This window comes from Diadema antillarum, unplaced genomic scaffold, assembly GCF_040938485.1.
Source record: "Diadema antillarum isolate AM-2024a unplaced genomic scaffold, OU_Dant_1.0 seq00000565_RagTag, whole genome shotgun sequence".
Taxonomy (NCBI): Eukaryota; Metazoa; Echinodermata; class Echinoidea; order Diadematoida; family Diadematidae; genus Diadema; species Diadema antillarum.
This window is the reverse complement of record NW_027271504.1, coordinates 254,870-263,033: the sequence shown is the minus strand read 5'-3', so window position 1 is coordinate 263,033 and position 8,164 is coordinate 254,870.

Sequence of the window (8,164 nt, the reverse complement as noted above, 5' to 3'; positions counted from 1 at the left end):
TTCGAATTTATAACAGTGATGAGGAAGTAAAACAAATTCTTATGATCTTTTGCATGTCGGTTACTCATTTGACATATCATTATATGGAGTCTCAAGTCTCAGAATTATGACAGCTCTCGCGCAATAATACTTGATATTCTTGTTTCTTAATGATAATGGCTGTATGACTAAAGGTCCGTTCGGCAACACGGCACACAGCTTTCCACGAAATCCTGTATTCACACTGCAAGGGTGCCGTGCCACGTGCTGTGGAAACGGGAAAACGTCTTGCCGCGCCGTGTTGCCATTCAGGATGCGGTGTAAACGTGCCTTAACGCTACATTTCTCTGCGTTTTCAGGGTATGCAAAGGATCTGTGATATAAACGCGTGGTGTTTGCGACGGCATTACTCATATTTCGAGACATGGGATGTTGATTACTTTGTACAATTGTGACTAACTCATGGTGTGGTCCTCTGTATACTGCAGTAAGTACACATCTAGTGAGCAATACTAGTATTTTACACAAATAATGTCATTGTATAGGCATGTGACCAGGACTACAATGTAAAAGTTGCCAAAAGGGGTTATGATAATGACATGAATATTTATATAAATGGCATCAAACAGAAGAAATTTTCACAAGTAGGCCTACTTGCGAGGTTCTGCTCAGGTCTTTAGCATCCATTTCTAAAGTTAGTCTTAAGCTTTCATACTTCCTAAGTGACAAGGAAAACATGATAACTGTGGTTATTATATTATTGTTTTTGTGGGGTTTTTTCAGACATGGAGGAGCATTTAGAGGTTACGTTGCTCCTTCGTTGAGAATCCGGACCAACGTTATCGATGGCATTAGTAATGGTGAAAATACCAGAAGCGGTTTACTGCTTATAGATAGCTGTTTAATTCCAATGAAAACTACATGATGATTAGATTTTATCATTTTGTCTTCCTTCAAGACTTGCATTCACTTCTAAATCACTTGTAAGTGGCAGTATCAAGTATAGCCGAGATACTGTTTAGATGCAAGTTCGTGTTTTGTTTTGTTTCTTATTATGCCGGCAGGCACAAGCTGGAAACAAACAAACAAACAAACAAACAAATCCAATAATATGAAATTCTTACCATCGCGATTCTTAAGATCGTTGTTGGTATGTGTTGTGTGATAATGTTCACTTGGCAACGATCAAGTGCTGTCATTAATTTGTTTTCCATGAAGACATACTGACTTGCATAATAATAGGACCTCGTTTGTGAAATGATATCGTAAACTGTGCAGAGATGGGTGTATGATGTGTGTACCCTGTAGAGCTGATTTGTGTAACCAACACATTATGTCATGCTAACTCTTTACATTACTTTAAGTCGCTTTCCTCTCTGATAGTGTGCTGTAAATACATTTTAGCTGCATCATTTCTAATCATGATTCCACTCGCGTGTGTTGTAATTACGTCACTTGCTCGCTGGCGAGCATCCAATCAACGCGTGCAATGTCACCACACATTCTACGTCACCAGTCTCTCAATGAGGTGAAAGTATTGTAATCGTCAGGTAAGCCTTTACCGTGGTGCCTTTTATCTGCAATGCAAACCACGTACTGTATATGGATTCCGTCTTTACGATATTCCAATGTTTCCAATGTTAAGTGTACAATGTTGATAATCCAAAGGTGTTTTCTTTCTGGAATAAGTGCTGGCAAGGTGATGTAATTAATTGTACAACACTAGTATCATTTATAATGCAGGAATATCTGTTTTTATTCATTTTAACGTTTGTATAGTAAATTACTCGAAGACTTGTGGTTGTGCAGTAAGTACGACTGTTTGTGTTGAAAAGCTCGTGTAGTTTGCCTTCACTCTGATATCAATGTAATTGCATGTAGCTATTGCTATCAATATTCCTTTTGATTTATAACATGTGATTAGATTAATTCTGAAAGAATCTCATCTTATATCACATCCTATCACCTAGCCATGGCAACAAAGCTTCTGGTTTAACATGAAGCTGTCACAGCTGGCGTGCTTTCGCTTTGTTCATGGCTATAGGCTGCCGCAAAGGTCGCGGTAGATTATTATATCAGTGGGATATTCAGACCTTCGCTCTTATCCGCAACTTTTTCGTGTCGTTGTCTGCATGTTGTGTTCGTGTGTTTTCTAATCCGCCGCCCTGTTTTTGTTATGGAATCGTTTCGTCCCATGATTCATCGCGCCCAATGCTGCCGGGACAGAAAATAGCAACAAACAGCAACTGCGGGCAGTTGTATAATCTAAATATGGGACCTATGGCCTTCCATACAACGTTTGGGTGCATTTGTTGTTGTTTACATCGTGCCTTTTTCCATACATAGTATAGTCATATAGCGATCAACGCTACCAGTATTGTATAATTACAATGAAATCTCCGGTAGTGTCATCAAGTGGCACATAGAAAGCCAAATAAAGCTTTGTCATTTTCGCCCATATCTTATAGTATACGTTTATATCCTACTCGCAAAATTATAGTATCGCAGATATTCCAAACGTCGGATATTTTCAATCAGTCTTTTCTTCCTTATTGATTCGTTTTTAGGCAATAGTAACTGAGAGTTTATAAACGTCTCCAAATTGTACGATCATGAATGTCGCCTTCTTCATTCCACCACTGAGAAGAGTGGGAAAAACAGCAAACAAACAAAGAAACAAACACTAGACGTAATATCAAAGTGATACTGGAAGCTCTTTAATCTATTTGTATAAACAAATATTAGGATAATTTGTTTTCTGTGCAAAATCCCAAATTACATTGTATAGATATATTCTAAAATAGAATAGATCAAATAACGAGTAACTTTGGATGTTGTGATCAGTTTACTTTCATGAAGAAGAAAAGTAAAGCTCAACAAGAAACAGCGAAAGGTTGTCGTTTATTCACATTCATTAGTGTCTAGCAAGTGCATGAATTCAGTTAACACTTAGGATATGAGCTGAACAAAAGTGCTGAATGGAAATTACATGAACTAACAAACATAATTTGCTGCGCCCCATTTTATACAGGTGACATTTGGTGTATACTCCTATGTGTGTTAGGCGAAACAGAAGTACTGTGTGTTTTCTGTGATAATTGTATTCTTTACAGCTTTTATCCTTTCCTCAACATTTGTAAGTATATATCATCATTCCCTAGATATCTAAGTCATTTCTGTCTATTGTGATGAACCAGTAGTTTTGAATCACACATTCACTTGCATTATTTTTCAACGGACGTAATGGTTTTTGCAGTGCGTTCGTTTCTGTTATAGAAAATAAATTATTTTCTTTTTGATCATTTTCGAAACTCGGAAGCGGTTCTGTCCTGAATAGTTGTGCACACTCTTTTAGGTATTACACTTTGCATTCAGTATTGATGGTTTCGAAGACGAGATAAACACGATCATTAATGGTTGCGTCGAATAATTTGGTGGATGGCTTTGAAATGTGTAACCATTCATAGCCCTTGTTCTTAGTCATGATGTAATTGCTAAAGTCTGCTTGTCTGTTTTTCGCTCTCATTCTGCCTTTATTCTTCTTTCCTTTTTTTCTCCTTTCTCTCTTCTCAGTCTTACCGACATAATCTGTCATATTTTGTGATAATCTCCAAGAATAACTTGGTATCAATGGGAGAAGAGTCCATGAAATTTTGGAACATGATCTCACCTTTCCATATCAGAAATAGAAAACGTTGAATAGAAGACTATACTCGTAACTTGTACACATCAAGGGCCGCGGAACGTTTTGTTTTGTTGTGTTGTGGTTGTTGTTTTTCGTGTGCGTAAGTGTGTGCGTGTGTGTATGTGTACGTGCGGGGGAGGGGGGGGGGGGGCAAGACATATATGATGCTATAACTAGTCGTTCGTTGTTGGATAAAGTGAGCCCCGTGACGCTCCCAACGAACAAACGAACAAATACACACACGCGCACTAATTTTTATATACATACACACATAATGACACACCTTACCCCTTCCCCGCCCCCAAGATGACTTGTAGTCAAGGTGATAGACATGTCAAGGCTTCTTCGTGATCCTAAGCTTTGTGATATTAGAGGTTAAGGGCTTAGGTATCCCAGCAACGATTACTCATCCTGCGTGAACAAATCGTGACGAGTCTTACATTGAGACAGAAAAAAAGAATTGACTTGTCTTCTTGTACTTGTTTTGTTTGGTATTATTGCGAGGGGAATGAGGACGGATTTTGTTATTATTATTATTTCCATTTTTAATGTTTTTCCGCAATACATGAACAACAACATACACACAAAGATAAAAACGACTTCTTAATGAAATACATCTGTATCAGAATATTTTTAATCCAGTATATCCTCGAACTCACTTGTACACACAAACACGACCCATAATGTTCACTCTCTCTCTCTCCTCCCCCTCCCTTTCTCTCTCTGAAAATGTAGTTGAAAAGTGCAATTCGAAAGAAATTTCACGGAAAAGTACGTTTGGATTTTATGTCAAATCACAATTATTAAGAAAATAATAGTGTATTTCTGAAGGAAACAGGGAAAGTTGGGCCGGCCTGTGCTTTGGCAGGGGAAAATTTTAGGAGATCCGAGCAATTCGGCAAAATGATAGCCCCAGCGATGTAATTGAATCGGATGAAATCTAATCAGTGGTGAAATCTAACACACCTCGAGGTGTGAAAGGGAGGAAGGTTGATTGCTTCGACAATCCTTGGGATTACATGGATGCATGCTTATCGCCTTTATCCAGCTAGGGTGCCCCTCGGAAAAGGACTAAACCGTTACATATCTCCGTATTAATGTAGGTAAGGACCATCCATACACTTTCCGCGTGTGCGTTACGAGTGCGTTACGGTATACCGAATCAGTCTTCGATTCAATCATGAGATTATGGTAATGTGTGTCTGTACGCGCAGTATCGGATTCTGTCTGTACCCCGCACGTAACCACTGGCCTATTCAATCCCATGTTTCTTTTTAATTTAAGCTAAGCAGTGGAAAATCCACGTACTCTTGTATATAGAAAGTTACGAAAAAATACTTTGCAGTACCCTGTAAACTTTCTTTGTGGGTTATTGATAAAAAACAAAGAAACAGTTTTTTTACATCATCTTTCTTTTTTTTTCATACTAGTCAGTTCATACAAGTCAAACTAAGTATACAGGACCTTGTTCTTCAACTCTAAACCTTTAACGACTCTTGACATTCAAATTTTACTATCTGCACACATTATGCGTGCGCGCAAACACTTTTTGTTTCATGATATTATTTATTTGAATTTAATTCGATATGAGACCCATGTATACAATGACATTAATATAAACAAAAATAAGCAGCTGTATTGTTTTAACATATTCTGCAACATATATATATGGGTGAGAATTTTGAACGATGTACAATTGCCAATTTTCGTACCTTATGACATTCTTTCCCTTGGAACACGCCAGGATGATCTAAGAAACCCGATTTTTTTCATGTCATCTCAAAGATTGGTAAATTTCCTTTCAGGAAATATATGGTTTGGTTGACTTTTGCCTGATATTTTTCATTTCACAAGGACTTAAAGCGTAAAAATACTGTAAAAACGCTATTTTCACAATAATTTTTGTTTTTCAAACTAATGATGTGCATTTTTAATGGTACGTGGCATCTAATATCTGACCATGTTCTGGATCTGACATATCATGGGTATGTACCACAAAATTATAAGAACTTTATGAGCACGTATAAAATTACAGAGAACAATTAAAATATCAAAGTCCTAAACAGACGAACGTCCGTGATGCTTTCATTTCTATCGCTGCTGCAAATTCTATTTTGTTGTCCCAACTGTAACGTATACGAAAATTTGGTGTTCCACCTAATGAACATATCCTGCAAAAATTGTACGTCTGCTGGCTGTACATGGGACGTAATATTCTTTTATGCAAAATTATACTGAGTTTTCGTCACGGACGTGCCTCCGCTATTTTCTAATAAAGATCGTAGCCCATGAAACGTTATTGGCGATATTGTTCTGAGTCGTAATCAACTAAGATCTAGCAACACGATAATATGTTTGTTTTGAGTTTCTGTCCATCCTTTGTCAAATAGGAACCGAAATTATATTTTTAGACGAACCTCCAAGAAAAAAAGAACGTCCGTGATGATTAAAACGTTTTCGAGTGGGACACCATCTTGCTTTGATGGCGAAGGTGCATTTTACGTTTGGCTCTCTAGCCGAGGAGCTGCATGCCATTTTTGGAGTGGACTGAGGTTCGTCCGCAGTTTTTGGACCATGCAATTCATCAAAAACCAAGCAAATAATTAATATTTTCTCTGAAAATGCACCTCCTGATCCCCCTCTGAGCAATACATATGTTGTAAGGATGTCAAATTTCTTATAATTTGCATTAACAATACATTTTCAAATTTTTGAAAGCGTTAGGAAGGCTAGGTACTCTCTGCCGATTAGTTATCCGTCCTGTAACATGACCCTAGTAGTAGAACGAACGTCCGTGATAATTCCAGAGAACGTCCGTGACGTATGCAATCCCTCCGATAGGGATAACTTGTCCCTAAAGTGTCCTGTATTCTTTAAAACTTTTGGCTCGAATAGCGACAAATAAAGTTTTACAAAGTAGAAAATGAGTTTAGAGCAGTAGTTTCAGAATTTTTAAGGCGTTATGTGATTATGATGAACAAACAATTAAAAATTTACTCACAATTTTACGCTTGTTTTCCCTCTAATTATACAAAAAACAGCTAAACACTTCAAACAAAGTTATTGGAAAATGGAATTTTGCGTAATCTGTAATTTCTGTGCGTTTAAATTTCTTTCTAATGAGGTTCTGGAGACAATTTGTACTGTTACAGGTTCTGAAAGTTTCGCTCACGGACGTTCTGTCCGAGAAAGGAAATTTCTGACAATTACAAATATATCACTGCACATAAGATTAATGTTAGTTGAAAATATTACCAAATCACCGAGCCGCTCATACCCGAAAGTGAATAGCGTTCAGCACTCAATTTACCTGTAATAACAAACGGAAAACGTTTTTTTCACGGATGTTCGTTGGTTGAATAAGTCAGTGGATTACATAGTAGGAGAAAGAGGATCAGTGCCACATTTTAGTGACAGGTGCTCTAAGTGTTTATCTTTTGAGTATGGTAGCTGCCGTCTCAAACAGAACACATCCAGTTTTGGTCTCCATAACGGACGTTCGCTGTAATTGTCATGATATTAAATGCCTTAATTCATTCTTATTTTTCTCTTCATGACGATTTTCTCTCATTCCCTCAGTAGCCTGAACATGCTGCGACCAAACAGAAAACAAAAACAAAACAAAACAAACCAAAACAAATTCGAAAAGTGCTACTTAATCACATTCAGGATAATGACGGGCGAAGTCTGTAATGAGCATGTGTTGAATAAGAAACGGAAAAGTTTCAAAAGGACGTGGAAGCAGTTGAATGAAAATGACTGAGAAACAGAGAAGGGATCGAGCTCCAACACACAGAGAAAAGAATTGCCAGTGCACTCCCGTTATACCAAATTCCTCTGGAGAAGTTTTTGCTTGTTTGTTTATGTTTTTTTATTCATCGAAATGCCGTCACAAGCGAACAAAAATCATGCAGTATACAATTATTGTCTGATGAAAACACACAAATCCTCCGCTTATCATCACATGGTGTTGTTTTATACTCATCAATGAAAAGCAATATTCATTTGTAATTTTTTCCAAGATTTTTTTTTTTCATTTTACATTTAAGAGACAGAGAGATCGTCAATTTATTTGTGCTTTTGTGCTTACTTTGAAAACACATGTTAAAAAAGTAATGATTAAGAATAGGTTTAAGGTTGCCATTTTGATACGTTCGCTCTTCCAAAGATTCGTTACTCCGATGTCCAAAGGTTTCTTATTCCAAAATGGGAAAAAAATTGTAGTTAATTTAGGAGATTTGTTATTAGAAATGTTCTTCGAAAAATAGATATTAAGCGTTCTTCTAAAAGTGGAATGGGCCTGATATTCGCTTAGGTGAAAACAGTTATTATGAGGTTTTGAAATTGGAGGATTTTAGTTGTTAACTTGTTTCTCCACATTTGGATAAGCGAACATAATTTTTCATGTTCCAATAAATAAGCCTTTCGGTTAACCTTCGGAGATTCCTATCATTTACCGAATAAAAAAGCTTCATAATTATACGAACTCTATCAATTTTC